The following is a 17,653-nucleotide window of genomic DNA, read 5'->3' as shown; positions in this document are numbered from 1 at the left end:
TCCTCTTCTTCTAGCTTATTATCTTAGGTAAATAGGATCTAGTTTTATATTTCCTAGGAAAGATATATCCTGCCTTAGTCGTTAGTTAGTACCGCTTAAAGCTAACGAGCGAGGCTAATAACGATTAGGTTTTCCTAAGAGCCCTCCTTTAGTTTTAAATCCTAAGGCCGTAGTCTAGCTTAAGGGCTAGTTAATTAGTTAAGTACTAGGCTTATATTTACCTAGCGTAGATTATTCTATCTTAACGCGGTCGTTATATTTCCTTTCTATTAGAATTATCTTTATTCCTAGGGTTTCTAACTAGTTAGTTTAGCTATAGATAGGGTAGAGTTTACTATAGTCTTATTCTTAGTTTCGCGTAATCTACTTTATATACGTCCTTTTACTACGTTACTTATCTTTCCCTATAACCTAACTATTAGCTTAGTTTCTAACTATAAGATAAGTTACTTATAGTTATTAATCTAGGTATTAAATAATTCTAAACTAGTAGGTCGGCGGAATAATTCTTATAGTAATACGTTTAGTTATTAATAGAATAGTATAGTAAGGTACTCTTTTAAGTATAGCACTACTTTTACTTTTTAGTAGAGCTTTAATATCTATCTATAGAAGTTAGCTTTATTTATAATATCTAAGGTAGTAAATCGTTTTATTTATAAAGATCTTAACGCTACTTTTAGCTAGATAGTAAAGCGTTTTTATAGTTTAGTATATTAAGGGGTATATCCTTAGTCCGGGGTATAAAGTATAGCTTAGTTAGATTTACTAAGATTACTAGAATACTATTTAATAGCGGTTCCGCGGAGTAAGCTAAGGATTAATATCGCTAGTTTATTAATATATTCTAGTCTATAAATAGCTACCTACTTTAAGGAATTAATAAATTAATTAACGCTTCTATATATAATTATTTTCTTAGTTTCTTCGAGAACGTTAAATATTATATCGAAAGGGCTAGTAAGGTTAAACTTCCTTATATCTTTTAGTTTAATATATACTAAGGGTGCTTAAGGAGGGTTTATAGTAGTATTATCCTTAGTTTCTCTTACTATAGCTTTTACTAGTAGTTTTATAAGAGCTTCTTTTATAATTAGGCTTACTAGCTAGTTTACTAAGGTTATTATTACGAACGTACTACTAAGGGTAGTATTATTTAAAGGTTCTTCTTTATTTTAATTATTATAGTTTAGTAAACTTCTAGGGCTTTATCCTTTTAATAAAGGTAGCTAAGGTAGGGTAAGGGAAGCTATATTATACCGATTTTTATATAGCTTTATTATTTATAGCTAATATTACCTTATTACTAGAACGTATTTTAAGTTATTAATTTATTCCTATAGGCCTTAACGGTCGGCTAAGTAGGCTAGTAAGTTATATTATAGAAGTTCCGCTCTTAATTCTTTTAAGCGTCGTTCCTACTACTAAGGTAGGCGATCTAGCTATCTTTTATTTCTATAGGAACTTAATAGGAAATATCCTAGAAATAGGTATCTTTCTATCTACTAATAAAAGCTCTATATTACTTAAGCTTTAATATATTAAAGTTCTACCTCTATCTAAAGTTCCCTAAGTATTTCTTCTATAAAAAGCAATTAAGAAGCTAGTATTTATTAATACGCGAGTAAGAGCTTTCTTCTTAAGAAGATATCGGGGTTTATAGGTTAAGGTTAACTTATCCTTTTCCTTATTTTTTATCTTTTATTCTACTAAATATAGACCTTAGGATAATAAATAGTTAAGGGAATAAGAATTACTACTATTTATTATATACTAGTCCCTTAGTATTAAGCTAGTATATTAACCTTACCGTTTACTTAAATCTAGTATAGGTTTAATAGGTAATTAAATAAACTAGCTACTATATATAATTAAATATATTATATAAACTAGCTACTATATATTATTACGCGTATTAAATATAAACTAGCTATTAGTCTTATAAGTTAAAGTAAGAGTAGTAATAACTATTTATATTCTTCTCTACTTACTTAAGATCTAATAAGTTCTCTATCTTCTATATATACTATAGTAAGCGTAAGACCTTACTTAGAGCTTTAACTAAGTAATATCTTAACCTTATAATTATATAATAATAGTATAGTATATTAGCGATATTTCCTAGTATTTTCCTTAAGTAAGTATAGGTATTTCTTTATAATTTCCCTACTATATTCTTATAGTAACTTCTTAAGGAAATATCGGTATAATCCTTAAGGAGCTATTATTACTTAGGAAATCTTAGTATATTCCCTATATAATATATCCCTAGGGGAAATCTCTATAAAATATTTATATAATCCGCTTAATTATTATTTCTAGGATTTCTAGGTAATTTCCTAGAGTTTACTTAGTAGCTTTTAGGTTCTTTCTTCTATAAGGAGCTTTAAGGAGTTAAAGGTAACTTCCTTAAAGGAGGCCGATATCGTTATAGGTACTTAGATTATCGACTATAAGGTATCCTATAATAGTATTAATAGCTTCTTTAAGTAAGATCTTCTTTATTAATTAAGATATTAAATAGGTATAAAAAGAGGCGTTAAATAAAGGAAAGAAGGATAATTAATATAATATAATAATTACTCTCTTACTATAATTACTACCTTTATAAGAATTAAATATCTCTACCTTACTTATTTAACCTCTTACTTTTAATTTTACCTTTATATATTTTATATATACTTCTTATATCTCTCTTTATAAGAAAAGCTATATATATCCTTAGATAGTAACCTCCTTAGCTAAGATTAGTATATTACTTATATATTAATATAATTAAATAAAAACTTACTTTCTTTAAAAAAGGCTTTATAAACTAAAATACCTTTACTACCTTATAAAGTCCTTTAATATATAATTAGTATAAATAACTACTATAAATTATAATACTATTTACCTTTATTAAACTAAGAAATTAAGTAAGCTAGTTTTTATAGGAGTTTAAAGTAATATTAATATTAAAAGATTATACTACTAATTATAAGAATTATTATTAATAATAAGAAATAAATATATCTTTATAAGTCTTTTATACTTACTTAAAACTAAGTAAATTAGCTTTAGTCTCTTTTTTTAATAAAATAAGTAATCTTACTTAATAAATATTAAGCTTACTAATACTTAATAAGAGTATAAGTAAGGTAGTAATTATATATATTTCTTTTTCCTTTTAAAAGTAGTTAATATACTTAGTAAGCTTTTATTTTATTTTATTAATTACTATTATTAATTTACTTTATTAATTATTATTAATATTATAAATATTAATAATTTTAATATAAGAGTAAAAAAGATACTTATAAATTATCTTTAGCGAGTTTTAAGATTTTAAGAGTATTATATCTTTCCCTTAGCTAATATTATTTATAAGCTATAAAAATATCTTTTTAATATTAATAAGGTAGTTAATTTACTTTTAATTTTTAATAAATAAAAGTAAGCTAAGCTAAGTATTACTAGTAAGAAGTATATTAATTACCTACTATAGCTCCTTAGCTTTCTTAAGTATTATAATAATAGAGTTTATAAAATATAATAATCTTAAATATATCTTCTTAGCTAACTTTTTAAAACTAAGCTTAAAATATAAAAAAGGTATATACCTAAAACCGCTATAAATAGCGTATTACGCCCCCTTAAGTATAGCTTTATATAGCTACTAATAGGTATATAATATATTACTAAAGATAGCGAATTAAGTAAGTCTTAAGGTATATAAGTAAAAGCGGAATTTTAGGAAATTAAGGAATTACGTAAGACTACGTAATAAAGGGGAAGAAGGAGTATAAGGTAGGATTTTCAACGGAATTTATTAGTAGTATATTAGTATATAGAAGAGGTATTAAAGTTAATAATTCTATATCTATTTACTAGTAGATATACTATCTTTTATAGATAATTATAGCTAAACGGAAGAACCTTTTAGGACTAGATTTAGGCTGCTATATAGCCCTAAGACTAGGAAGTTCCGTGATACCTCGAGTAAATCTAGAAGTGTCTTAGTTCTACTAATATTTATGTTTAAAGGAGGTTAGTCGTGCCGGTGTTCTTAAGAGGTCTTAGCTAATATTCTAAGCTAGCTCTATTCCTTCGATTCCCGATTATACGATAACCGGCAACCCGTTTAATGCATAATAATATATAAAATAACGAGCGATTCTTACTCTATAGGATAAGATTTTATCTATAATTAATATACTACTTATTAGCTTATATAATTAGGAGAGTATATTATAGCTACTTTATTTATAGTAGGAACACCGTTCCTTATAGCCTCCTTAAAGAGTAGATTTATATACTCTTTACTAATTTATTTATAGTAGTATATATATAGGTAAAAACCTAATTTAGGAAAACTATTCTTATACCTTAATAGGATATATAAAACCTATTCTTTCTTAGAAAAGAAATCCTTAGGTATATACTAATAGAAAACCTATAGTAGGAAAAATCTATAGTTATAATAATTATTTATAGGATAACCTTATATAAGGTAAAACCTATTATTACTAGGAAAATCTTAATAGATAAAAACCTAGTAAATATTTCTCTAGGAAACCTAAAAAGGAAAAACCTAGTAAAGGAAAGATATAGAAAGTATAAGAAATATCTAAAAACCCCTTTTAATTACTTAGGAACTTATATTAAGGATAGACCGTCTCTAAATTTATAAAGTAATCTAGGTCTTAATTCCTTTATACAAATATTAGCTATATTATCTTCTAATTTAATATAAAAAACTCTAATTTCCCCTTCTCTTATACTAGTTTTAGTATAGTAATAAGCTAATCTTATATACTTAGACCTTTTATAAAATTCCGGATTTTCTACTAATTTAATAGTAGTAGTATTATCCGTTAAAATAAGAGGTATAGTATTAGGAATCTTAATAGATAGATCCTTAGAAATATTTTTAAAAAGTATATTTAAATAAATAGCTTCTTTATTTACCTCTCTAAGGCTAATATACTTTACTTCGTAGGTAGAAAGGGCAATAGCTTTCTACTTAGAGCAAGCCTAGCTTATTATATTATTATATATATAAAAATAGTAACTAGAAAAGGATTTTCCGTCCGTTAAATTTAACGCCTAGCTAGAGTTAGTAAAACCCTTTATATATAGATAGGTAAAAGGGATATTATAATTATATTTAATCTTTAGGCTAGGGAATTTATTTAAATATTTCTAAATTATATTTAAAGCCTTAAAATACGTTTAGTCGGGCTTAGCCGCGAATCTAGTATAGGAAATTATAGAATATAAGATATCTAGCCTAGTAAATAAGGCTAAGTATAATAGAGATCCTATTTCTTTCTAAAATTATAATATATCTTCCTTAGAAGGTAATTCCTTTGCTTTTATAAGCTTAAAGCTTACTATAGCGGTAAATTCAAGTTCCTAAACCTTCTTTATTAAATTCCTTTAATTTATTTAAGGTATAATTTTTTAGGATATATATAGCTCTTTATTTTCTCGGTTTATTATAATATTTAGACCTAAGAAGTCTTTTATATCTCCTAAGATAGTAAAATCTAGGAATTTAGATAATTCTTTAAATAATCTTTCTTTTATTATAGATTTAGAGGGCCCTACTATAAGAAAGTCGTCGATATAAATTACTAAGGCTATACTATAGTCCTTATTTATAAATACTCCTTTATCTATTAAAAGAGGAAGAAATCCGAGATTATTTAGTATATTTTTTAAATAATTATACTAGAGCTTAGGACTTTATTTTAAGCTATATAATGCTTTCTTTAGCTTTACTTTAATTTAACTAGTTTTATATAAGTCTAGGAATTTAGTTAATTTAATTCCTTTAGCTTTATAAGCTAATCTATATTTTAAATAATATTCTTTAAGAGCGTATTCTTTATAGCTTATAGGAAGATTAATATATACTTCGCTATCTATATCGGTATATATAAAGGCATTTATTATATCTATCTATAAAGCTTTAAATTTATAGATAATAGCTAAAATAAGTAGAATTTTATAAGAGTCTTTAACTATTATAAGTTATAGGCTTAGGCTATAGCTTAAGCTATATAGTTATATATAAAGGGCCGGATCCTATATATATATATATAGGCTAGCCGCGTATAAGAGAGCTCTATATAGCTTATTAATATTATTCTATAGATAGTACCTATACTTATACCTCTACTTACTCCGTAATAGTATAAGCTATTAACTAATAGATCTAATAGATATCTCTCCGGAGAGGGCGCCTCCCTCTTAAGGAAGTACTCCGCCCCTCCCTAGACGGATAGGAAGTATCGTAGCTATCCTAGAAGCGATTAAAAGCGCAACGGCTAGCGAGAAAGACGAGGTTCTCGCTATACTAAGGGAGCCGTCTACGAGACTAGCTCTAACCCTTACGGCCTTTATAACGCCGGTTATAGCGGCGATACTACTAACGCAGAAGCCGCTCCCTTAGCCGACTTAGGATAGTAAGCTAGAGTCCTTCTACTTCTTCCTTAGCTAGCTATAAACGAAGTTTATAACTAACGAGAAATAGGGCCTAAATAGCTATTGCTATATAGCGTAGTATTCGCTCCTTTATATACTACTAGAGCCCTAAATACGGCGGATCTCTAGATTCTAAGATAAGGGCGGCCCTAAGGGTAGACGCGACCTATAAGACTTCTTTTAATACCTTATATATACGTTTAGCAACGTATAAGAGTAAGAGAAGGCGTAAGATAAGCTATAGACCCTTAAATAAAGAGATAGATAAACCTTTAGTAAATTCCTTCTTAATTTTAAAGAGACGCTCTTATAGGTAGTAGGGACTATAATATAGGAAGATAGCGCGAAGCTTATATAGCTATAAAATTCGATTATATTAGCCCTATAAGAGCTACTTATCCTTATAATTATACCTACTAACTATAGCGAGTATATAAGCTAGTTAATAAAGGTAGCTTAGGGCTATAAATAGACGCCGCGTTTTTAAAAGCTCTATAAGCGCACGCCGTATAGCGGCGATAGGATTACTACCCCTTTATAAGATAAATAACTAGCTATCGATATAGATAGGGATACCTTAATATCGGCTACCTATATAGACTAGGCTAGACGCGGTAAGAAGACGCCGTTAACTACCCCCTATACCGCCCTATACTTTAAGTAGCGGGCGAAGTAGGTAACGAGTAAGGAAATCGAGAAGAAGAAGGCTAACGGCCGCTACCTATATTACGGAGTATCTACGTACTTTATATTAAACTGCCCCTTCTTTTTAGCTAAGCGGCCTATAGCGGTTTAAGTAGCGAAGATAGAACCGCTCCTTACCTTAGATAATAAGGAGGACTCTACCCCCTTAGGCCTAAAGAAAAAAAAGTAGCTCTAGAGTAAAGATAGGCTCTAGAGCCTTAATTACTAGTACTAGTAAGGGAGAAGGAGGAATTATCTACCTATATAAAAGAGGAGCCTACTTTAATATAAGTTATAATTAATAACTCCTTACTTATTACTGCCCTTATAGATAAGGGCTACTAGTACTACGCTATAGTTAATAAGGCGCTTATATAAGAGATATAAGTACTAGTAGAAAAGATCGCCCTAAGGTAAGTAAAGGGCGCCTTAAGCGCGATAAAGGGTATAGTAATTAAGGGTATTATATAGCTAGCTATAAAGGTCGACGGTTATTATAAGCTTATTATAGCCTATATAATCCCTTAACTAGAATTTCCTTTAATCCTTAAGAAACCTTAGTTATTATATATAAAGTTATACTTAGTTCTATATTAAAGGAAGCTATAGTTTAGGCCTATATAATAGTAGGTCTACTACGACGATAGTTCTATAGGCGTAAGACTAAGCGTGCGAGCTTTATACTTAGTATAAGAAGTCCTTGCCTCTATCTTCGTAAGAACTATATAATAGGTAAAGTAAGGGCAAGGCTAGGTAGCGGCTAACGTAGCGGTCTATATAGTTAGCCTAGCGGATATCGATAAGGCCCTCTAGATAAAGAAGCTAAAGTCGCCCTTTAAGCTATAGTAGTAAATACTAAAGCGCTTTTACGACCTCCTACTACTATTTAAGTCCTAGGAAGCGGATAAGCTTAACCTATATAAGCTAAGGGTAGACTATAAGATCGTACTTTATACTAATAAGAAGGGGTAGGAACTACTTATACCGTTTAAACCACTATATAGTATATTATACGCGGAGCTATTAATATTAAAGAAGACGCTAAGGGACCTCCTAGATAAGGGTTTTATTTAAGTAAGTAGCTCTAAAGTAAGAGCGCTAGTCTTATTTATATATAAACTAAGGGGCGGGATATAGTTCTATTATAACTATAGGGCTCTAAACGTAATTATAAGGCTAGACCGCTACCCCTTACCCTTAATCTTAGATACGCTTTATAACCTTTTAAAGGTAAAGTAGTTTATAAAGCTAAATATAAAATAAGCGTTCTATAAGGTATAGATCTTAAAGGGTAATAAGTAAAAGACAGCGTTTTATATATACTATAGCTTATTTAAGTAGCTTATAACGCCCTTTAGCCTCTTAAAAGCGCTAGCTACCTTCTAGCGTTATATTAATAATATACTATAGGACTTCCTTAATAAGTTCGCCTCTATATATATAGATAATATCCTTATTTATATAAGCGGCTCCTATAAAGACTATATATAGAAAGTATAGAGGATCCTAAAGCGCCTCTAACTTTATAAGCTCTACCTTAACTTAAATAAGTATAAAATTAAGGTTAAGAGGGTTAAGTACCTAGGCTTTATTATCTATATAAGCGTAGGTATATAAGCGGATCTTATAAAGATCTAGGCGATCTAGGACTAGGCGGCCCTAACTATATAGATAGGTATATAGAGCTTCCTTAGGTTCGCGAACTATTATAAGATATTTATTAAGGGCTTCTCTTATATTATAAGTCCCTTAAATAAGATTACTAGGAAATAGACCGCTTTTTATTAAGGGCCTATATAAGAAGGAGCGTTCTATACGCTTAAGGACCTATTCTCGCGGGCCTTAGTACTACTTTAGTAGGACTTCGACCGGTCTACGTTAGTCGAAGCGGACTATAGTAGCTAGGCACTTAAAGGAACGCTCTCTTAGGAGGTAGACGGGTAAAAGTAACTAATAGCGTTCTACTCTTATAAGCTAACCCTAGTAAAGCGGAATTATGCTATTTACGATAAAGAGATACTAGCGATTATTAGCTACCTTAAGTAATAGTAAGCGGAGCTCTAGAGCTATAAGAGCTTTAAGGTTCTTATAGACTATAGGAATCTTAAGTACTTTATAACCCGCTAATACCTCTTAGAACGGTAAGCCCGCTAAGTAGAGTATCTCTTACGCTTTAACTTCTTAATCAAGTACTAACTAAGGCGAGACTTTATAGTCCTAGATACGCTTTCTTAAAGGGATTAAGACCAGCTAATAAGAGCGGATATTAAGGCCTAAGATCTATAGCTTATCCTATAAGAAGCGCTATAGACTTATATAAGAGCTTCCTTAGTAGAGGAAGGCGCGGCGCTAATAAATAAGCCTTCCCTTATACCTTTACCTCGGCCTAGCGAGGAGGGATAGACCGGCCTAAGGGCGTATATAGCGTAGGTATTCTAAGATAAGGTCCTCTAGCGCTTATAGGATAGGATATTATCTCTAGACTATACCTATAAGAGTATACGCCGTGCTATTAAGTCTAGCGCTCGACGCCTTAATCTAAAGCTAAAGCTAAAGGTATAAGTAGCTAACTATTATATCGACCTATAAAGGCATCTACGTTAGCGGGGGAGACTATAGGTACTAGGCGCGCCGTATACTATAGAAGCTAAGGAGAAAGATAGACCGCTAGAGCTAGATAAATAGAACGAGCTCTAAGGGAAGCTAGTTTAGCTCGTCTATAACTCTAGTATTATAGGCTACCTAGGTAGGTAGGGCATAGTAGTAGGCCTTATAAGGGATTTCTACTAGCCCTTCCTATAGTACTATATTCGCCGCTTCCTCTATAACTATAATATCTATAGCTATACTAAGATTTAGAGGGCGTAGCTTAAGGGGCTACTTAAGTAGCTTTTAGTACTTAACTAGTTTTATATATATATATAAATAGACTTTATAATAGACCTCTTACTTATAAAGGGCGGTAACTACTATATATAGGTAATTAAGGACCGACTTAGTAAGTCTATAATATTAAAGCTAATACTATTTATAGATATAGAGTCTTATATAGAGCGCTTCTTATAGTACTAGGCCCGCTTATATAGCTAGCTAGCTTTTATTATAAGCGATAAGGGATCGAATTAAACTAGCTACTTTTAATAGTACTTATACTAGCTACTTTAGATTATATAGCTACTTAGCACGGTATATTACCTATAAACTAATAAAGGGCCTAAGAGGGTTAACTAGGAGGCGTAGGCTTACCTATAGACTATTATAGCCTATAACTAAGTAAACTAAGACCGTTAGCTCCTTACGGCCTAACTTATATTAAATAGTAAACTATATACCTCTATTAAGATAGCCCCTTTCTTTATAATATATAGTTTTAAACTACCCTTACTAGTTCCTTTTACTATAAATATAGTAGCGGAGTAGTATAGTAATTCATTACTAGAGGGCCGCGCCTTTATATTTATATAAAAGCTATAAGAGACTATAGATTATTATTAATCCGCGATAGCCGCTATAGTATAAAATTAAGAGCGGCACGCTAATAAGACTAAGGCCTTAATAGATAGGTTTATAGTAAGAGATAAAGTATAGCTAGACCTCCGTAACTATAGGTTAGTATAGCTAAAGAAAAAGCTTAACTAGCTATATATAAAGTTTATAGTATAAAGGGTTATTAGCTTATAGGTTATAGAGCTTAATAGTCTCTTAATAAGGGTCTATAATAAGATTAACGTAGACCTCCTTTATAGAGCCTCCTTTAACCCGCTACTTAAATAAGAAGTAGCGGACGCTTAACCGCCTATAATTAAGGTAGAGGGAGAGGACGAGTTTAAGGTTAAAGAGATATAGGCCGCGCGCTAGAAAAAGGTCGGTAAGGGGAAACGCTAAGAGGTCCTTATTAAGTAGTATAGGTATCTTAACCCTTTATAGGAACCTATATATAAGTTTATAAGAACTATAGCCCTTAATAAGTTTAAAGCCTTATTTAGAATAGTAAATAAGAATAATAAACTAGTAAACTACTAATAGTAGCTTAAGCTAAGACTATAAAGTAAGTAAAGCGGAGTAGGTAGTTATAATAACGCGAGCGTAATAATATAAGTAGAGATAAAAATAGCGTTTATTTTAAGGTAGAGCCCTTAAACTACCTAGACCTACGTTTTATCCTTATCGTCGTTCTTATCTTTATCCTCGTTATCCTCCTCTACCTTATTAGCGGCGGCGGCGCTCTTTAGAGCGCTTAGGCGGCCCTCTAAGCCTACGAGCTAGTCGGCGGTAGCGGCGGCTCCGGGGGCTCTAGGAGCGGGGGGGGGCCTAGCTAGTAATAGCGGCGGGGGCGGCGGGCATATAGGGACCGCCGATAGGGCGACGGAGGCAGTATTTCTAGTACTAAGAGAGTTAGTAGCGAAGTAAAGAGCTAGAGGAGAGGAACTTACTTAGGGATAAGGCCCTAGCGCTTAAGGGCGCGGAGATTACGGTAGGCGGCGGCGGCGGCGGTAAGGCGCTTCTTAGTAGCCCCCCGTGCCTGCTTATACGTACCGGCCTTCTAAGCCGACGCTATAGCGAGTAAGATAGGAGGCGCCGCCTTATAGGCGCGGCCGGCACGCGCGCACTAGTAATAAGGCAGCGCCTAACTTAGTCGGCGTAGGGGAGCTCCTATAACGCGCACTATATATAAGGGGCCGCGTAGGCGGCTCCGGCTTATACTTAGCGTTTATACTTTAAGAAGTTAGCGGAAAATAGCTACTACGCTCGCTAGGTAGCGGACTTATAGGGGTAGTAAAGGCGGAGGCGGGGGTAGAGGGGCCGGGCGTTATAGCCGGCGGCGGGGACGGCGTCGTTATATAGAAGGGCGACGTAAGGGCAGCTAGCGTAGTAGAGGTAGAGGCGGCGGCGGTAGGCGCGGTCGCGGGGGCGCGGGCAGGAGCAGCGGCAGCGGCGGAGCCGTCGTCGGCCGTGCCTAGCACGGTATTACGACCATAGCTACTAGGCCGCTAACGGGCGACCGCGTTAAGCACGTAACACGGCCTAATAGATAAATAGTCGGTATAACTATTTAATAAATATAAGATTAAGAGGATTATAAAGATCTAAGTAATCTAAGATTAATAAGATTACTATACTCTATATAATCTAACGTTAGGGATTATAGCTAGGCCTATAATCTAAAGATAGTCTTTATAGGTATATATAGCTACCTACTTTTACTCTTTTAAATAGATAGCTCTCTAGCTTTTAATATAGATCTTTATTATAATTCTATCTTTAATTCTAATTACTTAGTTATAGTCTATAGTCTACGACCTCCGACTTATTACTAACGTAATATACTTATTATTACTTAGACTACGCCCTATTATATTTACTAATATAAACCTATTAATAGGTTTATCCCTTAGGAATAATACTAGTCGTTATACGTTAAAAGCTCTTATTTAGTATAATACCGCGTTACTTTAAGTAATATTATAACTATTAATATACTTATATAGTAAGCTAGATTAACTAACTTTAAAGCTATTATATTGCCTTAGGATATAATACGCGAAATTATCGCCTTTCGATATAAGGTATAGTTACTTAAGAATAAAGGAGGTAATAGATAAGTTAAGGACCTTAAAGAAGTAGTTAAACTAAAATAGCTAGGACTATTTAACGGTACTTATAGTACGCTTTAAGACTTTCTTACCTAACTTAAGGCCTACTACCGGTTTTACCCTACGAAACTCTTAGACCTAGTTAAAAAAGTACTTTATATAGGAAATTATTTATCTAAAATAGTACTTACTTAGTTTAGACCTATTATAAGGGATTTTCTTAATAACTAACTAGCGCGATAAGATAACGAGATAAATAAAGTCTTTACTAGTTTCTAAGGATTTAAAGAAGCTATTATAAAGGTATTTAAAACGACCGATAAAGAATAAGAAGCTAAATAGAAACTTTAAGAACTTTAATAAAAGATCTTAGTATTAGATTATACTACGAAGTTCTATTAAGTTACCTTAAAGCTTAATTAAGACGACGAACCTCTTATATTACGATTCTATAATAAGCTTAAAAAAGAAGTTAAGGATAAGCTCTATAAGGAAAATCGACCTAATAACCTCTTAGACTATATTACTATAGTAGTACGAATTAACGATAGATAGTATACGCGACGCTAAGAAAAGAAATAAAGAAAAGGAAACTAGAACCCTTCTTATAAAAATAACTTTAGCTAACGCGCTAACTATAAGAAAAAGCATAAAATATAAATAGCCTAGGTATATATAATAAATCCTAGACTAATAGATTTAAGTATAATATAAAAAGGTAAAGGAAAGTATTTTAACTATAGGAAACTTAGATATTACTTTAAAGAATATAAATAACCTTATAAGGAGAAGAAAACCTACTAAGTATTAGCCCTAAAAGGTAAGAAATACCTAAACGCTACTAATAGATAAGAACTAAAGTATAAACTCCTTAGTTAGACTATATACTATAACGATGAATATATAGTATACTTCAGCGATAAAAACAGTATTAGATAGTTCTTAAAGCTACTAAAGAAAACCTTTATAATAATATAATAAAGGGATCCTAAAATATAGAAATAAGTTAAATTCGTAGAACTAGAATACCCTTAACTTAAAGGAGTCTCTTAAGACTAAATTAAGAAGAACGGTAAACGATTCTAGGAAGATATATAAAATAAAAATTAGTAATAACAATAGGTAGTCTATAAATAATATAATAAAGAAGATATAGATATAGCCCTTATACTTACGAAACTTAGATAGTAACCTAAAAAGGAATAATAAAGTATCGATAATATAAGCTTTAAAGAATAAGAAATACTTAGAAAAATAAAAGATAAAAATAAACTTATATTACTACCCTTACTATTAAAGGAAAATACTATAATTAGAGAATACGCTCTATACTTTAAAGAATTTAAAGAAATACTTAAAATTAAAACCTAATAAATACCTTAAATTCTTATAGAAAACTAATAAGCTATACTAATTTAATATTAACTAGTACTACGTAAAAGAGACTATACTATAGCTATCGCTATAGTTAATACCTTTATAGCTCTATAATAAGAATAGTAACTATAAGGAGAATTTAAAGATAATCTATAAATACTACTTACTTATAAGTACTATAAGTATATTTTATAGATATTATACGTCTACCTAAATTATATAATATACTTTTAGATAAAGGTATAATATAACGCCTTCTTAGTTAGGTTTAAGGGATAAGTACTTTTAAAACCCTACCTAAGTATAGAACTAAACTATTAGAAAATCGATTAACGCTACCTAAACGACTAAGTTATATTATTAAAACCTAATTATAGTACGCTACTTAAATACCGCGATAATTATAGTTTATTAATAAGATATCTTTTAAAGATATATAAAATCTATAAATACGCTAAAATAAAGGAATAGTATAACGCTACTTACTTTAAGGTATCTAAACTATTAATCTTTTAAAGACTTATATAATAAATTAAATATAATAAAGAAGATTATAATAAATATATATACCTAAACTATAGAGTTTATAAATACGAAAAAGTATAAGTATAGTATAAACGATATAACGGTATACTAAAAGATTATTAGTAATATATATAAAGGCTATAAGCTATATTCGACTAAGGAAAAATCGATATAGAAATACTATATAAAAAATAGAAAGACGCTAAACGAAAACTTAACCTTTAGTATAAAAATAAATAGAATTATAAAGTATAGTATATAATTAACTATAAAGTAGTATAATATAAATAATATAGCGTTAAGAAATAAGAAATCTTTAATTAGCTATAAGAAATTAGTCTCTTAAGCCTTAATATAATACTATACGATAAAAACGTAAAGAAACGATATTAATAATAAATTAAAGAAGAATACCTAAATAAAACGAATAAGGACTAAGTAAAAAATAAGGTATACTATCTATAAAAGGGCTATAGACTAGTATAATATAATAAGATCTAAGGACCCTATATATAGTAATAGTAAGCTATAGCGACTAAATAGTATTAAATATCTAAATCGTAGGATATTATATATATATACTTTTAAACTATAGCGCGATAGGTAATAACGTTTTACTTAAAGTTATTAATCGTTATTAACTTATATAAAGATATAAGAAAGATCTATATAAACTTATAAATATTAAAGGAAAGGCCTTTAACTATAATAACGGAATTATTAATATAGAGATTAATTACCTTAATATTAATATCTAAGGCTATAATAAATAAGTTAACTTCGATATTATAAATATTAAAGAATATAACCTTATATTAAGGCTTTTATAGCTATAGGAGAGTAATCTACTAATTAACTAGAAAACTAGCTAGCTATATTAAAACAAAGATATAAGTTTCTAGGACTAATAGATTTAAGAGAAAGTAAAATTTTATAATGATTTAGCTACTAAATAGGATAAAAGGGGTAACTATTTAAGTAAATTATTATAGGCTTTAGCGATATAAATAAAAATAATAACCGAACTAGCGGATATAAAATCGATTAATAAGACCTACGTACTAACTAATATAGCTATATAACCTAGTATCCGATATAAATAGAATAAAGGATATAATATAAAGATTTAAAGAGTTATTACTACTTTAAGGAAAGACCTTAAATAAATTAATAAAGAGCTTAAATTAAGAGAAACTAGCTCTTAAAAGAAAGAATAAAGCTTATAAGATAGAATAAAGAATATCCCCTAGGAATACTAGAAATATAATAAACTCTTTAAGGAAGAACTTAAGATAAGGTTACTTAAATATAGCTAATAAGACTACGAAATTTATCTTAAGGATAGAATAACGCCGACGTTCTATAAAATCTATAACTTAAACGAAAAGTAACTATAAACGCTACGCGACTACCTCGACGAGAATCTATAAAAGGGATATATATAAACGTTAATATCTAAAGTAAGCTACCTAGTTATATTTATTTTAAAGAAAAATAGTAAGCTATAACTAGTTATTAGCTATAAACGCTTAAACGATATTATAATAAAAGAATAAATACTATTACCGCTTATATCGGAACTATAAGATCGACTATATAGTAAAAAGTAGTTTATAGCCCTTAACCTTAAAAGCGCTTATAACTTAATATATATAAAAAAGGGATATAAATAAATAATAGCCTTTAAAATAAAATTCGGACTATTTAAATATCTAGTAATACTATTTAAACTTATAAATATACTAGCTACCTTTTAATAGATAATTAATAATATCCTATGCAAATACTTAGATATCTTTATAGTAGTATACCTAGATAATATCTTAATTTTCTTAGATACCTTAAAAGAATATAAAGAATATATCTATAAGGTACTCCGCGTACTTTAAAATATAAAGTTACTAGTTAAACTAAAGAAAAGTAAGTTCTATATATAGGAAGTAAACTTCCTTAGATATACGATCTTACTAAGAGAGATATAAATATAATAAGATAAAATTAACTTAGTTAAAGAATAGCTAAAGCTAAAGAACGTTAAGGATATATAAAGTTTCCTAGGATTTATAAATTACTACTAACGATTTATTAAAGATTTTAGAAAGATCGTAGTATTACTATATAACTTAATAAAGAAGGAAAAAGAATTTATATAGGACGATAAAGCTAACGAAGCTTTTAAATATATTAAGACTATAATTATATAAGAATTAGTCTTAACTACCTTTAATTTAAAACGATAAATCGAACTTAAAACTAATATATTAAACTTTACTCTAGGAGTATAAATCGGATAAAAAGATAATAAAGGAAAACTATAACTAATTATATTCTATTTAAAGAAGCTATATAGCGTAGAACTTAATTACCCTATCTACGATAAAGAATTCCTTATAATTATTTAAGCTTTTAAGGAATTTCGATACTACTTTCTTAAAAGTAAATATAAAGTTAAGGTTTATATAGATTATAAGAATATCTTATACTTTATAATAATATAATAGTTAAACGGATAATAGATCTAATAGGCCGAATACTTATTAGAATTTAACTATAAAATAATTTATAAAAAAGGAATAGAAAACGGTTAAGCTAATATACTTAGTCGACGAAGTAACTATAATATAAGAGCACTTATAGTAAAAGGATAGCTCCTAAAAATTAATAAAAATAAGAACTACTAGTAATAATAGCTAAATATAATATTTAAAGTATAACTTAATAACTTAATATATTATTAAGATTATACTAAGGACCTAGCTAGAGGTATCTAGAATTTTAATATTAAATAAGAGGGAAAAACTAAAGTGCTTAGGGGAAAACCCTCCCCTCTTTTAGTATAGGTTCGCCTTAAATAAGGTCGTAGTAGTAGTACGTAGGAAATTTACGCCGGCTACCGCGGGCTCCTCCCGCGAAATCGCGTCTCGGCGCGGGCCCTCTTAGGCTATAGCCGCTACTATCCTAAGCGGCCGCGGCCCGGGCTCGCTAGCCCGGGCCTAGGGTTA

This window comes from Hirsutella rhossiliensis (genome assembly GCF_020360975.1).
Source record: "Hirsutella rhossiliensis strain HR02 chromosome Unknown scaffold00005, whole genome shotgun sequence".
NCBI classification, from domain to species: Eukaryota; Fungi; Ascomycota; class Sordariomycetes; order Hypocreales; family Ophiocordycipitaceae; genus Hirsutella; species Hirsutella rhossiliensis.
The sequence above is the reverse complement of the archived record's forward strand: the minus strand, read 5'-3'. Positions refer to the sequence as shown.